Raw genomic sequence first — 19787 nt, 5'->3', positions numbered from 1 at the left:
AACAGAAGGGAATGTGTAGCTCAGGGTTGAACTGTGGAGTTCTTGGTACTCTTGAGCTAGGTTGTTTCTTGCAATAGCCAAATAGTGCAAAGATATTATTTACCCTATTTTCCGGAGTATAAGACGCACCTTAATTTTGGGGGAGCAAAACAAGCGAAAAACCAATTCTGAGCATTTAACTGGAGTGGGTGGAGTAGGAGATGATTTTCATGGGAGCAGAAGAGGGACTTGGCACTGAAGGCTCCACTCCTGAGACGCCGCCACCCCCATCTTCCTACCTATAATCCTAGGCACCGAAAACCTGGCTTTGCAAGGAGTAGCTCCCAAGTGACACAAGAACCACAGAGATTCACGATTCTCCCACCTGATTTCTCAAATCGGGTTTCTTGAGACTTTGATTTGGAGATTTTTATTTATTGATTTTGGTGGTGATGTGTGCTGAACTGCTGGGCAGTTTGTGCCCAGAAGACCCAAGTTATTTCAATACTTTGAATACTTGATTACTATTTCAGGCTTTGTGTACTCAGGTCCATCACTTTGTTCCCATTCCAAAAATGGAGCGTGCAGAGATCAACACTACAGCTAGTCAACAACCACTATCAACCACTACTACCACACCTATGCAAAGGTGTCTTACATTTTTATATATTTATCAACCAATCAGATTGTAGCATATTTAGTTGACTCACAATAATTCAGCATTCTTTACTATTACTATTACTTTACTATTTATTATAATGATTACAGTTCTTCCTCCTGCATTGGGATAATCCTAATCCTGACATACCTGAAACAGGATCTCTCTCTTTTTTTTTTTGCCTCCTCGTGCCCCTTTTTGGAATCAGGAGGAAAATGAGTCTCCCACTTGCTCTGGCCCACTGACTATTGGCTTTCCCATGGCCCACAGGCATTCCCCCCTCCACTAGGGTTTATTTTGGGGGGTAGGTCTTATATTAGGTGCACACTTAAAAATCAGACTAGATCTTTTTTACAAGGTAGGTCTTATTTTGGGGGAAACACAGTGGCAGTGTTTGATCTACAACTATGTTTTTCAAACTTGGCAACCTTAATGTATGTAGCCAACTTCCTTCTCCTTATTTTTTCATTTTAATATCAGACTCCACAAATTGATGAATCAATTAACCAATGGAACAGCTTGCCTTCAGAAGTTGTGGGTGCTTCATCACTGGAGATTTTTAAGAAGAAACTGGACAGCCACTTGTCTGAAACGGTACAGGATCTCCTGCTAGAACAGGGGATTGGACTAGAAGACCTCTAAGGTCCCTTCCAGCTTTCTTCTAATTTTCTAATTTCTTCTAATTTTAAGTACTGTATTTATTGAGAACAGCCCATACAATGGATGTTAGATTATGATCATTCAGACAGAATAAACTACAAGACAGAAATCCTGCTCACATGTCATTTCCTATCAATCTCTTCCAAACTAGCCCTCTAGAACAATTTTATTTGTGTATGTGGGAAGTGGCAGAATCAATTAAAAATCAATTCTGCTAATAAACAACATCTGTTGACAGGTTTATGTCATTAGATCCAAGTCTTAGGTAATCAAAATTGAACTAAAACTTTTGTCATTTTTTATTTGTGGCTGATTAAATATGCGTAAAATGTATCCCCATTTCGACATTGAGCTTCCTTCCCATTTGAAATACATAGTTTTAACCGAAAAATTATTTGTATAAATATAAGTTACATTTTAGGATAAAAGGCATTTTTTGAAAGTAATTAAACTCACTTTTTATGATCCTGTAATCCCTTAATTCGGGAGAGTTAGGGCAACTAGATGGAGCTGAGTGTTTACTGGCCAGATGGCAAACTCATTCAATTCCATTTATGGGTTTTTTCCAACTATTCCTAGGTTTAGGAAAGAGAACAATATGTGGAGACAGAATGCCCAAAATGCTATTCTCAGCCACTGCAGTGGGAGTTACATGGTTGAAGTTAGAATATAATACATCTGAAGAAATATTATGAAGAAGTGAAGTTGGTTGAATTCTTCAGTAGTAAAAAGTCAATCAAAAAAGGCAGAGGCCTTGAAAGCACACATTTATAGAAATTATTTAATAAATGGTCCTGTAAATATTGACTGAAAGGGATACATTCGTCTTAGGTTGTTTTAAGAGTAATGTATTTGACAGCATACACTCCTTTAGGCGGTTTGTTTTCCAACATTTCCAAATCACTATATCTGGTGTCAGGACTGAGAGACAGAGCCAAAAAAAACACCCAACCCCACATAAAAAACCAGGAAGAAGTAATTTACTTCTAAAATACCACTATCTTTATATAAAGTAGAGGAAAACCTATTTGAGTTCATTGAGCTTATCTGGCAACTGAAAAAATAAGGCAATGAATTAGAAAAACAAATTAAAAAATGCTTGCTCAAATATCTTATTTGCTAAATGCCTAAATTATGATTGTGGCAACACTTTTAATAACAGCCAAGAAGAGCAGATCCCCTACATCTGCTCTACAAATGTAATGGAATATGTGGATGACTTGGGGATGAGGGGAAGAGATGATAACTAAGAAATAATCAGACAAGAGAGGCAGGAATCCTAATTGATTAATGGTAAGAGCAAAACAACTTAGGAAGAAATTGCCCTAATTCTTCAGTCAGTTAAAAACGCCAGTGGAAAGCTAGGAGCTTCAGACTTGAAAGATTCTGTTAATGTAGCCTTACAATACAGTCACTCATCTAATTGTGTTTCTTGACTGGTTAACCCAGGAGATCTGATATCATGGTTGAGATTCTCTCAAGGAAATTTGGGAGCCTAAAGAGAGAAATGCAGGATGGGATAGAACTAAGCAATTACCACTGCATGAACAGAAATTGGCTTGTAGACATAATGGCATAATGTAGGCCATTACAGATAAATAAGAAAGAACTAATACAGTACTAGTTGTAATCAGATAAGCCTATTGGGAAGATTACAGAACTACTTGAGGTATGATCTTTCTTTAGCTAGAAATAGGCCAATGATACACATTTGTTGGAAGTTGTAATTCCAAATATTTAGTGGTACAGACTGCCAAACTGACTGACTTGAAGAAGCCGCTGGAGACATCTGGAGTTGCTCATCTTCACTGTATTAAGGCTGCAGTTATTATCATTAATCCATATAGTCTTATCAATACCACAAAGGTTGGCTTCCTGGATACTAGAGTAGCCCTTGAAATTTGAGAGACAGAATCCTGAGATACAATTATGAGGTGTTTTGGGTTTTTTTAACCATACCAACCAGTATCTCCCAGATGCAGCAGCTGCAACTTTGAAGTTGTGAGCATTATTGTAATAAATGTTACATTATTGTGCTCTTATCTCACTGATAAGATAAGCAAAACATATAAGCAAACATAAATGTGGACATACTGGGACCCAAAGTATTCCACAATGTGTGTCAAATTTTTCATCTTTCAAATTCCAAACATTAGAGGTGCTAAAAAGTTGTGACATTACTTGGGAATTGTAAAGATATTTTGGTTACTTATTAATTTAGATGTGCTTGGAAAGTAACTAATTAATACCATAACTTTTTAACACTTTGTTTCATAAGGACTGTCATTACTTTGATGAATTTTCTGGGTGTTGTTGAGGCCAATCTAAAGACAATGCTTTCAACTGGAACTTCCTATATGAAATCTGAGGCCGATAATAAATGCACTGAAATAATAATAATTATTATTATTTATTAGATTTGTATGCCGCTCCTCTCCGAAGACTCGGAGTGGCTCACAACAATAAAACAGTACAAATTCAATTGATTAAAACAATTTAAAAACCCTTAATATAAAAAGCAATCATATATCTCATGTAATTGACAACACAAAGAAAATAAATCTGATACATACAGTGTACTACTTAAACTGGTAAAGAGAAAAGCTTGAATTTCTTCCCTAAAAGTAAAGAACATGGCAGTTGAGTGAAACTGTAGAGGAATGGAGTAACACAGAAAAATACATCTCCCTCCCTCCTGTGTGCCACAGGGAAAAAATTCAAAAAGTGGAGGCAAGGTGAGGATGGTCTTTAATGACCAGGCACATTTATAGCAAAATATACTTCAGACAGTCAGACTCCAGGCTATTTAGGGTTTTGCAGTAAAAAGAATCCCTTAAATGATGCCCAGAAAATAACTGGTTATCTGTGCAAGACTTTTTGCATCACCTACATTGTGCACTATGTAGAAGCTTGGACACTGATTTTTGGATTAAAATTCAAGAGACTCATTATGGGCAGCTCCATGAAGACCACAATCCAGTTGTCATGGTGGAATTAAGCTATTTGTAACTTGAAAAAGAGACCACTTCCTTCCTCTAAAAATTAAATTATTTTGGCCTGTGAATTACCCAGAAATAAGGGTGCACTTGTCAGAAAATGAATGACATTTTATAAATAAAAATATTTCATTCTTCTTTTCCATATCAGATTGTAGCTCTAGTAATCATATCTTTCTATTTCAGTAGCTACGGAAGCTTTTTCCGATCCGTGTATGCCACTCAGCCTTTTAGGAGCATGTCCAATAGAGTCTCATAAATATATTTTTACAAATATCAAACTAATGAGTGATGCTTATTAACATATCACTGTGATCCAATCTGAAATTCTAATTATGAAAATTATGATAGTATATTACAGTAGAATGTGTACCTATGCTTCAAATTAATCTCATGTTAAGCAAACATAATAAAACAGAGCAAACATTTTGTTTAGGTCAATTATAGTATTTGCAATACATATGTTAACAATGAATAAACATCATAAACTAGAAAATACATTGGAGATTATCTATTCCATCCCACTATTCAGTTAAAAAATCTGTAATGCATATGGCAACCTCCCCAATTGTTCAGGTCTTTGCTGAAATGGAAGCCATCATCTTCCAAAATAATCCAACTGTAAAAACCTGGGAGAAGGGGGAATGCAAGCATCTTCACCTCCAAACGCTAAGCATGCTCCACCATCATTTGGGTGATCCATATTTACTAAACTTGAATTTAAATATAAAGGCATCCAGGGATAACAATTGCATAGAAGAAAGCATTGTTCCAAAGCTTTCCTTTTCCTTGATAAGTATCAGGTAAGCACATACACATCCAGCGGTTTAGCACATGAGTATGATATTTCCTGTATACAGGGCAGTGAAATCACAGCCAATTGGAAAACATTAACTATTCCTGAAGAAAATGGCAGAAATGGTCAGTTATCATTTAAAATAAAACTTTCCTAATTAATATTTGTCAGGTTTAGCTGCTTTACTTATGAGGAATATTGAAATTTGAGAATACCCTAAGACTATATTCAGCTTTTACTCTCTGTTAACCTCCTGAAGATATAATCTAATTAAATAATAATAATCCAATAGTTTCCTTAGGAGGTAGAGGTAGTTAGCCAGAAAAATAATTTCACCAATCAGTGATATGGATGTCATGTGCTTCAGGTGATTACTACACCACCTGTCTAGAATAAGGTTGGCTGGAAGAAAATAAGACTGGGCTGTAGATTCATGACACTTTTTGTCTAAAGTCCACTTGCAGTGAGATGGGCAGCAAACAAACTTAATAAATAGTCTGTAGTCATGATCTAAAAAGTAGGGAGGATTCTCTGCATCCCTTCCAAATATCAGAATTTTCTAATATTTAGCCGAAATCTGGATGCTTAGCATTTTAGTGCAGTGCTTCTAATCCTACTATTATATGTCCCATATTTAAAATCTCAGGCCATTTCTGCATCAGAGTTTCACATGTAGACACATTTTTTTCATTTTAACTTCACCAAACATAACATATATACTCTTTCAACAGATACATGAATCGTTTTTCAAAACTTTTATAATCGTGATTACTTTTATTTTGATGTGCTCCAGTTTGTCATTCACAATTAGTGACACAGTGGTACAAGGGAACCTACAATGTTACATCCATTATAGGACACAACACTCCACATGTGTCCTAATCAGCACAATGTAAACACAACTTTTAATCTTGTGATTTGAATATTATTCATTTACCAAACTACCTTATAAGAGTGTTAACTGGTACAATATCGTAGATGTACTGTGCACTTAATTTTACCCTTCCAGCAATTTGTTGTATAAAAAGTCTTCAGTAAAAAAAATTCAAATACCATATATTGCCTATACAATGAAAATATACTGCACTTAAAGTTGCTGGATAACAGATTATGATGAAAAGTATGGGCCTTCTATAAGCATTGACAAGAACCCCCTTCCATATTAAGGGGGGGACAGAATATCCATCCCATTATTAAAACACATAAGAAAAAAGATACTAGTAACTAGCATATAAAAAGCAAAGAAGGCAAATCCCATTAACATAGGGGGGAGGGAAGCAAAGAGGGATGATTCAGATTGTAAAATATTAAGTGGTAAGAGCTTCCAATCACAAACAATAGGTCTGAAACAAACCAGGTAAATCCAAGCCAAATAAGATATACTGTATTTGACCTCTAAACCACTTGAGATTAACTGACTCCCAAGAGAAAAAGTCCAATGTGGCTATTCATTAACTCCCCCCATCATTGCCTGCAAACACACCACTTCTTATTTTTGCTAGTAGCTTTAGTTGCATTTCTTTCTCAGCAACAAAAGCATTGGACATAAAACATTAGAAAAGATTAAAGGTGGGAGATCTTTAGCACAACCACTGTTTCATTAACTAAGAACAACATAAGGACATAAGAAGAGCCATGCTGAATCAGGCCAAAGCCCATCAAGTCCAGCATTCTGCGTCACACAGTGGTCCACCAATTGAGCAGAAAGAGAAGGCAAAACCCTCCCTTTCCCTTGACCCCAACAAATGGTACCCAAGGGAATCCTGCCTGCCTCAACCAACATACACTTGGCATCCAGGAATCTGTCTAATTATGCCTTGAAGCTATCAAGGCGGACAGCTGTCACGACCTCTTCTGGAAGTGAATTCCATAAACTAAAGATCCTCTGGGTGAAGAAATGTTTCCCTTGATTTTTCCTCACTTTCTTACCTATGAGCTTTAGGGAATTCCCACTTATCCTAGTATTGTGTGATAGAGAAAAGAATTTTCTCTATCCACCTTTTCTATCCCATGCATGATTTTATACACTTTGATCAAGTCACCCCTGTAGCAAAACTGTAGCTGAATTTTGAAATCTGCCCTAATCCAAATTTACACAGATCCTCCCATCGGTTTTAGGACTTTGTATGGTGCTTGTTAAAATTACAGCCCTGGGGGAAAAAAAGATTTACTACCTGCAATCATTGCCCTCCATTGCAAGAGGAATGTTTTATGGTGGTAAAAATTGACAAAAACAGAAGATAGCCCTTTTCCCCACTAACCTGTTTTATTAAAAGGCACTAGCTTTTGTAAAACTGCAGCACCCTTCCTCGGATGCAGTGTGGCTGACTCTTTGGGGAGGGGGAGAGTGTTGAGCATTAAATTAAATATTAATTTAATTAATTTAATTTAATTTAATGAAATATACGTATCGCATCAAAACACACACACACAAAACCCCGGACCCTATATAGCTTATTGCAGTGTTTCCCAACCTTGGCAACTTGAAGGTATCTGGACTTCAACTCCCAGAATTCCCCAGCCAGCATTTGTTGGCTGGGGAATTCTGGGAGTTGAAGTCCAAATATCTTCAAGTTGCCAAGGTTGGGAAACACTGGCTTATTGGGACCTTTTGAACCTGTCTTGAAACCTTTTGATGAATGTCAATTTTTCCTCTCTCAGTGTTAAAACCCCAAATGCTTTCCCACAAACAGCCTTTCAGCCAGGCTCCCTTTATACGTGAAGGTAGTCCGCAACGGCCAGAAATCCACCATCGCTGTCGGTGTCCTTTCTTTCCCCCTTTTCCTTCTGCATTGACTCCCCACCCCCTTTCTCCAACACAAAACCTCCGCAAACAAACCGAGCTCAGAGAGCCCCGAGACCCCAGAGGGACACGAACCTGCAACGGTTTTTTTCTCATTTAATTTAATTTAATTCTTAATTTAATATTTCCCTCCGAGGGGGGCCGGGAGTAGCTAAACAGGGCTGTCGGGAGCCGACGGAGACATCCACGGCACGCGAAGAAGGGAGGGCAGTAAGCCTCCCCCACCGAGAGGTCTTCCAGATGGCCGCCCTGATTACTAACGGATTAAGGGCTCGGCCGAGGGGAGCTGTGATCCCGCGGAAGCCCTCCATGCCGAGAAGGGGGTGGTTGGTTGGGTTTTTTTTTACCTCTCGTCTTCCCCGAGTGCACGCAGGGCGAGGAAGGACGGACGGGTCAGCCGTGAAGAAACGCTTCCCACATCCCACAGCGACTCTCACGGCGCAACCCGGAACGTACCTTACGGGGAGACACCGCGCAGGTGAGGCTCAGGCTCCGCCAGCAGCAACAACAGCATGTGTAGAAAAAAAAAACAAAAGAGCGAGAAAGAGAGAGGAAACTGCGCAGGCGCACTGCGCCCCAATGCGCGTCTCCCTGGCTGGCGCGCAAGCGCAGCTCTTGGTCTGCCTTCACAGAAGGAAGGGCAGGCTTGGGTTGGAAGGGGAAGCGGGCCTCGGGATAGGGAGGGCGGGGGGGGGAGGGAAGTCTGGCTTGGAGCCGAACGGCGATAGAGACGACCTACGGCTGCGGTGGGAACGACACAACGGCTCGCGTGTTGGGTTTAAAGGATGAGGAGACCCGGGTCCACATTACTCTTTGTCGCTGGGTGATTTGTGGGTCACCCATCTCCTCCCACTTAGGACTGTATGGCTGTAACATGTTGCTTGTATCCTTAAGATTTTTATTAATATTGATTGTTTCCTCGTTGTTTATTTGACCCCTATGACAATCATTAAGTGTTGTACCTCATGATTCTTGACAAATGTATATCTTCTTTTATGTACACTGAGAGCATATGCACCAAAGACAAATTCCTTGCGTGTGCAATCACACTTGGCCAATAAAGAATTCTATTCTATTCTATTTTAAGCTAATCCTTTACTTTCTGCAGAAGGAGGGGATTTTTTTAAAGAGCAAGAGAAAAGATAATCCAGAGGTGGAAAAGATAAGGTCTTGAGCTCTTAAAAGAAATATATATATAAATAAAATTAGTACGTTAATGGAGGTGGGGATAGATGGGTTATGGGCAGTGATGGGCTACCAAAATTTTTACCACACTGTGGGCATGGCTTATGCATTGGGTGTTCTGGGGTGGAGCTCTATTTTTGCTACCCCACTGCATTCTCCCCCATCCGGGCAGTAGCCCACACCTGATTATCTACTATATAAAGTGTATGTACACACACGCACACACAGCTCTTCTAAAATTATACACATTCAAACTCATTTACTGTGATAGGAGAAACATGCCCAGAAGGGGAAAAAAAGAAAATCAAAATTTTGCTACCGGTACTGCGTACCTGACCGTATCCATAGGAGCCCATCATTGGTTATGGGTGCCGATAAGTATTAGCTTAACTAGAGGAGCTAGGTTACTGTTGTAGTTATTTCTTATAACTATATACCCAAATGGGTTTCTGCGATATTCCAGAAAACTATATTCCCCAAATTTTCAGAGCAACTAAGGAATCAAAATTATTGGTTTCCATACAATTTTTATTCATCCGCTACTGTAAACGTATTTGGAAATAGGCCCTGCCTGTTGTATTGCTTCAAACACTTCCTAACAGACAGGAAGCAGCGGGTGAAGCTAGGCAAAATCACATCAGATACCTGTACAATTAGCACAGGGGTCCCCTCAACGCTGTGTACTCTCACCACTTCTCTCTATATACCAATGACTGCATCTCAAATGATCCATCTGTTAAAGCTACTGAAGTTTGCAGATGATTCAACAGTGATTGGTCTCATTTGAGACAATGATGAAACCGCATATAGATGGGAGGTTGAACAACTAGCCTTGTGATGGGATTGTAACAATCATGAACTGAACACACTCACATAGAAATGATGGTAGACTTTATTTATTTTATTTATCAGATTTGTACTTTAGGAGAAACTCCTATTTTACCACCTCTTACAATACAAACAATGCTGTAATAAGAGTAGAGACTCTCAAATTTCTAGGTTCTATCATCTCAAGACCTAAAATAGTCACCTAACATCAAAAAAGTACAACAAAATTGTTCTTTCTCAAATTGCCCAAGGAATTGCTGATATAGTTTTACAAAGGAATCATTGAGTCTGTCATCTACACCTATATAACTGTCTGGTTTTGTTCTGCAAGCCAACAAGACTGACACAGACTTAAGAGGATAATCAGAAATGCAGAAAAAACAATTGCTGCAAACCTGCCTTCCATTGAGGACCTATATACTGCATGAATCAAAAAGGGGGCTGTGAAAATATTTACTGACCCCTCGCGTCCTGGATATAAACTGTTTCAACTCCTACCCTCAAAATGTCGCTATAGAGCACCACACTCCAAGACAACTAGACACAAGAACAGTTTTTCCCCCAAACACCATCACTCTGCTAAACAAATAATTCCCTCAACACTGTCAAACTATTTACTAAGTCTGCACTACTAGTTTTTTCTCATCATTCCTATCACCCATCTCCTCCACTTAAGACTGTATGACTAACTTGTTGCTTATATCCTTAGGATTTATATTAATATGGATTGTTTCCTGATTGCTTATTTGATCCCTATGACAATCAGTAAGTGTTGTATCTCATGATTCTTGACAAATGCATATTTTCTTTTATGTACACTGAGAGTATGTGCACCAAAGACAAATTCCTTCGGTGTCCAAATCACACTTGGCCAAAAAAGAACTCTATTCTATTCTATTCTATTCATGTTTCAGGATGCTTCATGTCTACAAAGTAATAGCAGAAAAATCAGACATTTGTTTCTCTAATATATGGCGTACAGTGTGTCAGGGAAATCTACAAATGCTAGACATGATGCAGTCCTGACAGCCTTCATTGCTAGTTCATTCTGTTCAGCGCTTGCATGCCCAGGCTTGGTGCACCAAAGGGGGCAAACTGGTTTACCCCAGATGATGAGCAGAACTCAGGTTGCTGTCTGTTTCAGGCTCCTCTGCTAGTCTTACCTTGCCTTATATTACGTTGCCTTGCACTCGGCCAGGTCCAGTGCCAAGTTCTGCTTTTTGCACACACACGAATACAGCATGGTTTTCCCCACCAAAATGGTACCCATTTATCTACATGTAGTATTGCTTGCTTTGCAACTGCTGGGTGGTGAGGAGCTAGAGTGTAAGCGACAGCTTTCTTGTAGAGCTGGCCTCGAACCACTGGCAGACGATTTCTAGCCAGCAGTTTCAGCATCATTAACCTGCTATGCCACTACATCCCGAGGTCAGACATATTCCCCATACAGGCTTTGTCTTAGCATCTACTAAAATATAAGGAAAATAAGTTTAGAATTGAATTAATTTTGTACAAGTTTTATAATTGGTTTATTTTCAATATAGTTAAACTAAAATTAAACAACTATGATTTTTTTAAATCAATTTCAGCCTTCCTGAAAACAAACTTTCTCAAATATGGCCGAAGTAAAGAGTACTTCTGCTATGTATATTATTGTAACTGAAATTGAACTGTAAATGAATTTAATTGCCTATTGGAAAAGAGATAATATATACCATAAGTAATGGGAGACAATTATAAAATTTATTCATACTATGTATGTTATGGATTACTACTAAAACTGGCCAAACTAATTGTAAAGAGATGTATAATTTAATTCAAATAGAATAAGGAATATTTATACGTGCTGGTCTTTTTAATTTTTATTTTTATGCTGATCATCTGGGCAGGTCTTTCAGATTGCGAGCTGGGAAACTCTTAAGGCTAAGCCCTTCTTGGGTGGTTAGAACTGCTTGGGAGATGACTTGTCGTTGGATCCAAATTGGGTGGTCCCTGTGACTCTGAAAGACACAATAGCATGTTCCCTCTTTAAGAAGCTATAATTATGAACAATTGTTGTCCAGTCTCCAACCTTCCTTTTTAGGGAAGATTGTTGAAAAAGTTGTGATGCAACAGTTCTAGAGTATCCTGAAGAAAATAGATGATCCGGACCCATTCTTATTGGGTTTCAGGCCAAGACTCGGTATATAGTTGGCATTAATCATGCTTTTTTGATCAGCATTAGTGTAACTTCTTCTTGGACATTAATTCTGCATCCTGATGTATTCCTCAACAATCCATATTCTGGATGCACATTATCTGTTCTTTTATTTTTCTGGGTTTGTTATGTAAAAGGTCCAGAATTGGGTTTTCTTTAAATCTATGTCAATAAATAATTTTACTTTAAAATTATTTACTGTATATTGCACCTAGCTCACCTTGGGTGAGTCCAAAATGCTAAACAAGGTCAAATTTATTAGGGTTCAATAAAAAAACCCTCCATTTCTATAACTTTAGTTCAAATGAAAAAAGACAATAATTCCTGAAATGAATTATATTGTTATCTGTATTTTCTTCTCCATGTAATTAATACAATTTGCTATATATGTCTGCTGTGGACATGCAAGGAACTCATTTTGCACAAATCTTTCAGTATTGAATATCAATAAGGTAATTTGTATGTTCCTGTGAAATGCCAAACTTGACAGCAGTTTCTCTTTAAGTGATCTGTTAGATAATCTGTTCATGAATCTTTCCCATGTGAAACTTACTAGTTATCCTCACAGGTTGTTGGCTTCATTGTTGTTCATACAAACAAGCTCATCCAGATCGACCATCTTTCCAATTTTTGACTTAGCAATGCACAGAACCTAACATCAGCATAGTGATTAGATAAAGCACATAATTCAGCAGTGAATTTCAATTGGAGGGACTCTTTTGGCAGTCAAAATTCAAACATGGCACAATATTTAAAGCACATTGCTCAATACATTACTGCGGATTTCCATTTCACAAAAAATACAATCTTTGAGGGTACAGGTTTGTTTTCCAAGTTTGTGGTTGCTTTCCAAATGTTTTATTACCAGACTAAGTAACATCTTCATATACAATGTTTGTAGGTCGATGATCGTCTCACAGCGAAAGTCTCCCAGGGATGAGCAAGTTTAAGCATTGCATACCCTTGTAGCTTTGCTATAGTGGCGAATATCTGTAGCTCATGTGTAGGATGAGGGTAAAGGCTCATTTTCCGAGCTTGTGAGTTGGTTTCTGAATGTTTCCTTACCAGGCTAGGTAACATCTTCAGAGGTTATTTCGTTACCATCTTTCTGAATGTTTGTTACTAGGCTAAGTAACATCTTCAGAAGTGAAAATGCTACCTAACCTGGTAACGAAACATTCAGAAACCAACCCACAAGCTCGGAGAATGAACCTTACCCTCATCCTACACCTGAGCTACAGACATTAGCCATGGTAGCAAATACAATATTTTTCCAAAATACCGTAGTTTCTTCTCAGTAAGGAGCATGCATAAGTGCAGAGTGCCTTCTGTCCCCTGTCCTAATGTTTCTCTTTTACTAGTATCATGTATATAAATATTATTATATCTTATTGTATCACCAATACATACTTGACAAAACAAACAAATAATAAATAAATAAACTAAAGTGAAAGAATGATTCTAAAGAACACACCAGAGCTTTTAGTGCATCAGTATTGCCATCTGCTGGCAGTCTATAAGATTGGAAGAAATAGAGTAGAGTAGAACAGAACAGAACAGTTTACTGTATTGGCCAAGTGTTATTGCACACCCAAGGAATTTGTCTTTGGTGCATATGCTCTCAGTGTACATAAAATAAAGTATGCATTTGTCAAGAATCATGAGGTACAACACTTAATGATTGTCACAGGGTTCAAATAAGCAATCAGGAAACAATACATATTAATATCCGAGTCTGCGGAGAGGGGCGGCATACAAATCTAATAAATAAATAAATAAATAAATAAATGAATGACTGAATGAATAAATAAATAATATGAATTGTAAAGATACAAGCAACAACTTACAGTCATACAGTCATAAGTAGGAGGAGGTAGGTGAGAGAATGAAGAGAAAAACTAGTAGTAATAGTAATCCAGCTTTAGTGAATAATTTGACAATGTTGAGGAAATTATTTGTTTAGCAGAATGATGGCATTCGGCAAATAACTGTTCTTGTGTCTAGTTGTCTTGGTATGCAGTGCTCTATAGCATTGTTTTGAGGGTAGAAGCTGAAACAATTTATGTCCAGGATGAGAGGGGTCCGTAAATATTTTCACAGCCTTCACAATATGCAAAATCAAAATAGTACCTTATCATCCACATAAAAACTGCAGCGAGACTAGCCTACTCACAAATGTGGAAAGACAATAATCTCCCAACAGACAATATGGTTATAATTAAACTTATGGACTGTGCTGAAATGTCCAGGCTTACATTTGAACTACAAAATAAACAAGAGAAAGATTTTTATACAATTTGGGACAACTTTTACAAATAGCTTGAAACCAGAAGAAACAACCATTAAATAGGTAAATAGTACATGGACATAAGTGATAATTGCAAATAAGATACTGAAAATATAAATGATTGATATATGGACTAGATAAAGCAATAATGAGATACATAGTTTGCTTTTTGATTCACCAGCGATGTAAATAAGAATATAACGGTGTGTCATGTAACTTTTTCTTTTTTCCTTTTTCCTTTCTTTTTTCCCTCCCTCCCTTCTTTCTTCTCTTTTCTTTTCTATTTTCTATTTCTCTTTTCTTTTCTATTTCTATGTTTTAATTGTTGTTTATTTTTGTTTTTGAATTGTACCGTTGTTCTATTTGTCAAAAAAATTATATTAAAAAATATTTTTACAGCTCTTTTTTTGACTCGTACAGTATACAGGTCCTCAATGGAATGATACTTGTCATTCAACCTACATATAGCAAAACGTACATTTGCCATATTTCAATTTTTAAAAATTAAAACATTTTAGCATGAAGAATATGTTATCATTCAGTTATGGAAAGATTGTACCTTACACTTCTTTTTAGATTTAGTTAATTCAACTACATTTTAGTAATAGCAATAGCACTTATATACCGCTTCACAATACTTTTACAACACTCAAAGTGGTTTACAGAGTCAGCATATTGCCCCCAACTATCTGAGTCCTCATTTTTTTGACCTCAGAAGGATGGAAGGCTGTGTCAACCTTGAGCCCGGTTAGACTTGACCTGCCAAATTGTAGGCAGCGGGCAGGCAGCAGAAGTAGCCTGCAATACTGCATTCTAACCATGACTCAAAGAGTAAATTAAAAACAATGAATCTTGCTTTCTCAGTATATATTTTGATAGAAGAAGGCAACGAGTTCTAGTTTGTTTACCCTTCTGACTGCATATTATTTCTATTTCTCATGGGCTTTGCAGCATATAATGCAAAAAACGAATTATGTGAAAAACCTCTATTAAAACATTTCCCAGTCTGACTTCTATAACTAGTCAGATCACATTTATTTCTTTAGACTTTTGCTGTGTTTGCAGATAAAAGCTAAACTTTCCTAAAGGATTCATACAGTAATAAGTGGGACAGTCACAATGTGGAAAGGTGAGATACAGTGATACCTTGTCTTACAAACTTAATTGGTTCCGGGACGAGGTTCTTAAGGTGAAAAGTTTGTAAGATGAAACAATGTTTCCCATAGGAATCAATGGAAAAGTGATTAATGCGTGCAAGCCCAAAATTCACCCCTTTTGCCAGCCGAAGCGCCCATTTTTGCGCTGCTAGGATACCCCTGAGGTTCCCCTCCATAGGAAACCCCACCTTCGGACTTCTGTGTTTTTGCGATGCTGCAGGGGAATCCCAGCATTGCAAAAACAAGCGCTTCGCTGGCAACGGAAGTCCAGAAGTGGGGTTTCCCATGGAGGGGAGCCTCAGGGTAATCCCAGCAGCGCAAAAACGGGTGCTTCGCTGGCAATGGAAGTCCGGAGGTGGGGCATCCCAGCGGCGGCGGTGGGTTTGTAAGGTGAAAATAGTTTGTAAGAAGAGGCAAAAAAATCTTAAACCCTGGGTTTGTATCTCGAAAAGTTTGTATGATGAGGCGTTTGTAAGACGAGGTATCACTGTATATGGTAAGTAAAACAAGGGGTCCTGGATACATCTACCCAGTCAACTTCTTTTCCCCTTTCCATCTGTTCCCCCTACTCTTGTTCAGGCTTGAAATATCTCCCAATAACATCTATAGCTAAATTAAAGGATAACATTAGAATATTACCTAACTGATCACTAAAAAAGAAAAATATGTCTATTGTTGCTTTACAGGAAAGGAGGACACAGTATTTCCCATCCTCTTCTTACAGGTAGTCATCTGGATGAAGTGGGTAAGCATATTCTATTCCCTAGGCCAGGGTTCTCAGATTATTTAAATTTCAGGGAACACCAGAATTCTGCAAGAAAGTAATGAAGTTCTGTAAAGTACAGGGAAAAAAGTTTAATCAAAAGTAGGTTGGTTGTGCCCATAGCAATTTTCTAAAATACAGCAGAAAAAATGGGTGTTAGTCAATTGACATCCAGAAGTTTCTCCCCAAGGGCATTTTGCCTATGATCAGTGCTGGCTTCCCCCCGATACGGTCCAGTGCGCTGCTCCGACAGTGGCCTGCCAATTGCACAATTTTGGCATGATGGCTTCGGTCTGTTTTTGCCAGTCCGTGTGAGCCACCATTTAAAAAATAATTTTCCATGATTTTCAGCTCTCTGAGCATGCGCAGAAGGAAAATTGTTCTTCTGCATGTGCGCCGAAGCAGAATCGCACTGGGGATGCGTGTAAGCATAGTGTGTGCAAGCGTAGCGAAACGTTGCAATGTCCATGCAGCACACCGGTAGGAAAAAGTAAGGAACCCGCCCCTGCTCATGATATATCATCACTCCGTGTCTAAAAGGTGGGAAGAGGATTTTTTTTTAAAGTAACAGTTTGAGTGACCATGAAAAATCCTGCCCATGTACTATGCTTCAAAAGCTTTTGATGACTGAAATCATTACCAATTACATGTAGGTTTAAATGTCAGCTGAAAATAAATAGTTTGTGTGGTTTTATTATGGCTAATGACAGAGTGGATTTCAGCACACTGCCTGTTTTAGAAATTAATGGTCTTTGAGAGAATAGCCAAGGGTTTGCTTGCTTTCTCACACATAATCTATAATGTGGGGGAAATGGGTGAGCAGTGTGGTCGGGCAGTAGGAAAAGCAAGTAGGATGCTTGGCTGCATAGCTAGAGGTATAACAAGCAGGAAGAGGGAGATTGTGATCCCCTTATATAGAGCGCTGGTGAGACCACATTTGGAGTACTGTGTTCAGTTCTGGAGACCTCACCTACAAAAAGATATTGACAAAATTGAACGGGTCCAAAGACGGGCTACAAGAATGGTGGAAGGTCTTAAGCATAAAACGTATCAGGGAAGACTTAATGAACTCAATCTGTATAGTCTGGAGGACAGAAGGAAAAGGGGGGACATGATCAAAACATTTAAATATGTTAAAGGGTTAAATAAGGTTCAGGAGGGAAGTGTTTTTAATAGGAAAGTGAACACAAGAACAAGGGGACACAATATGAAGTTAGTTGGGGGAAAGATCAAAAGCAACGTGAGGAAACATTATTTCACTGAAAGAGTAGTAGATCCTTGGAACAAACTTCCAGCAGACGTGGTTGGTAAATCCACAGTAACTGAATTTAAACATGCCTGGGATAAACATATATCCATCCTAAGATAAAATACAGGAAATAGTATAAGGGCAGACTAGATAGACCATGAGGTCTTTTTCTGCTGTCAGTCTTCTATGTTTCTATGTTTCTATGTGGGGGAAAGTGAATTTCCAGTATAAATTTCCCTGAAAAAGATACTGATTCAGGAAAAAGCTAAAATAGTCTAGAACTTGAGAAAGCATGGAGAGAGTGGCAGTTTCAAATGCAATGCCATAATTTTTGTTTTGCAAAATTAACATTATACATTTATTACAATTTCAGCACTTCTACTATATTGTTCTATTTTTATGTTTGTTTATTTATTTAATTCGACTTCCATGCCACCCAATCTCGAAGGACTCACAATAACAATATAAATACAAAAACAATAAAGTGAAGTAAATTTGTTTTAAGCAAATTTCCATGCAGCCATCAATTTGGACGAACCTCTGGTATCTAAACAGACGAATGCTTTTATCAAGCAATTTCCCAGGAGAATTTTCAATTCTTAAAGGATAATTTAGTGACCTCTTTAACTGTTCCAATGCTTTACTGGTTTTTTAACTTCTTTCAACTTGCCAATCTTTTTCTAGTCATTGACCAGATATGTAAATACTACTACCAGTATTACTTTCTAGGCTTGCCTTCTTAGATTATATATCCAAATATTATATATATGCTTTCTGTTCACATCAAGGGAGCAATTATTTCCTTTATCTGTTCACATCAAGGGAACAATTATTTCCTGGATTATTTCCTCCAAGCAAATGATTCCTTTTCTAGTCCATGCTATTCTTCGTATCTGTCTCTAAATTTGAAAGAGTTTCCCTTCATTCTATAGTTGTTCCTCAATAGCTAGCTTGCATTTTCAAACACTACCACTTAAAGTCTATTGCTTAGCTATTCTGAGCATTTTTGTCACAGAAATATCCTTATCCTTTCATGATCTTGTTTAAATTTATCATTATTTTTTCCCCATTTTTAAAAAAATCTAGCATACTTCTGTGATCAAGTACCCAGTGCCATCTAGTGCCTGGGACTGTTCTAACATACAGCTGTAACCTGCCCAAATTTGAATATGGTATTTTCCCATCAAAGTTTGATAGAGATTTTAGATTGTATAGGATTCTACATATATTTCTCATTAAGAAAATCTATTGCTGTTAGGAGTGAAAAACAACTTGATGGCACATAATCGCAGCTTTTTTTCTGACTTCAGTATTCTTAATTATTAATTAATCCACTTCTAAACTAAATAGTACGATGCAAATTATGAAGTCACAGCACAAGATAGTGGGGTGGTGGTGGAAGTTCTATCTTAGTGTACATCAGAAGTTACTAGGCATAATCAAGTCCCACTATTGTAAAATACATACACCTTTTCTTTATACAGATAGTCCTCGATTTACAACCACAATTGAGGCCAATGTTTCTGCAGCTAAGTGAGACACTTCTTAAGTGAATTTTGCCCCATTCTATGACCTTTCTTGCCACAGTTAAGTGAATCACTGCAGTTGTTAATTTAGTAACATGGTTCTTAAGTGAATCTGGCTTCATTGTTGATTTTGCTTGTCAGGAGGTCACAAAAGGGGATCACATGACCCCAGGACACTGCAACCGTCATAAATATGAGTCAATTGGAAAGCATCTGAATTTTGACCACCTGATTGTGGGGATGCTGCAATGATTGTAAGTCTGAAAAACATAAGTCACTTTTTCTCAGTGCTGTTGTAACTTTGAATGGTGACTAAATGAACTGTTGTAAAATGAGGACTACCTTATAACGTAGTCTACCTTATAAAGAAAATGGATCTTTCTTTTTATATGAGTTGGTCTTCAGAGGTTTTAATATCCAAATTAGTTTAACACCCCATCGCCACATCTTTCTAATAATTATTGACTACCCGTAACATATCAGAAGAAGGCAATAGTAAACCACTTCCATATTGTTACCACAGGAAGGAGTGTGTCACCAAAAGCTGAGCTTGACTCACAGGAGTATACCAATATACTCCTGTTTCCCTGGTATCTTTTAGCCAGCACAACTTTTCTAGTTTACCTTACCCAAAATGCTTTGAACAGTTACACAGCCTGGAACTGTTGGTTATGACCTATAAAACCCTTCATGGCACCAGACC

The 19787-nt window shown here is 37.8% G+C and overlaps 1 protein-coding gene across 3 annotated transcripts in view; it reads right to left on the bottom strand.

Moving 5' to 3' along the window:
- Positions 1-8470, bottom strand: part of NDRG3 (NDRG family member 3) — a 37271-nt gene extending 28801 nt beyond the window's left edge. For 2 of the 3 annotated variants that reach the window (XM_070744954.1, XM_070744957.1), the window contains exon 1: positions 8349-8470. The gene's annotated coding sequence lies outside the window, so the exon portion shown is untranslated. Of the gene's footprint in view, positions 1-8239; positions 8306-8348 lie in introns of those variants that run through there. The other variant, XM_070744955.1, reaches the window with a different exon arrangement.
- Positions 8471-19787: the final 11317 nt, after the last annotated feature.

This window comes from Erythrolamprus reginae, chromosome 3, assembly GCF_031021105.1.
Source record: "Erythrolamprus reginae isolate rEryReg1 chromosome 3, rEryReg1.hap1, whole genome shotgun sequence".
In the NCBI taxonomy this organism is placed as follows: domain Eukaryota; kingdom Metazoa; phylum Chordata; class Lepidosauria; order Squamata; family Dipsadidae; genus Erythrolamprus; species Erythrolamprus reginae.
Note: the sequence above shows the minus strand (reverse complement) of the source record. Positions and strands in the feature narration are given on the sequence as shown.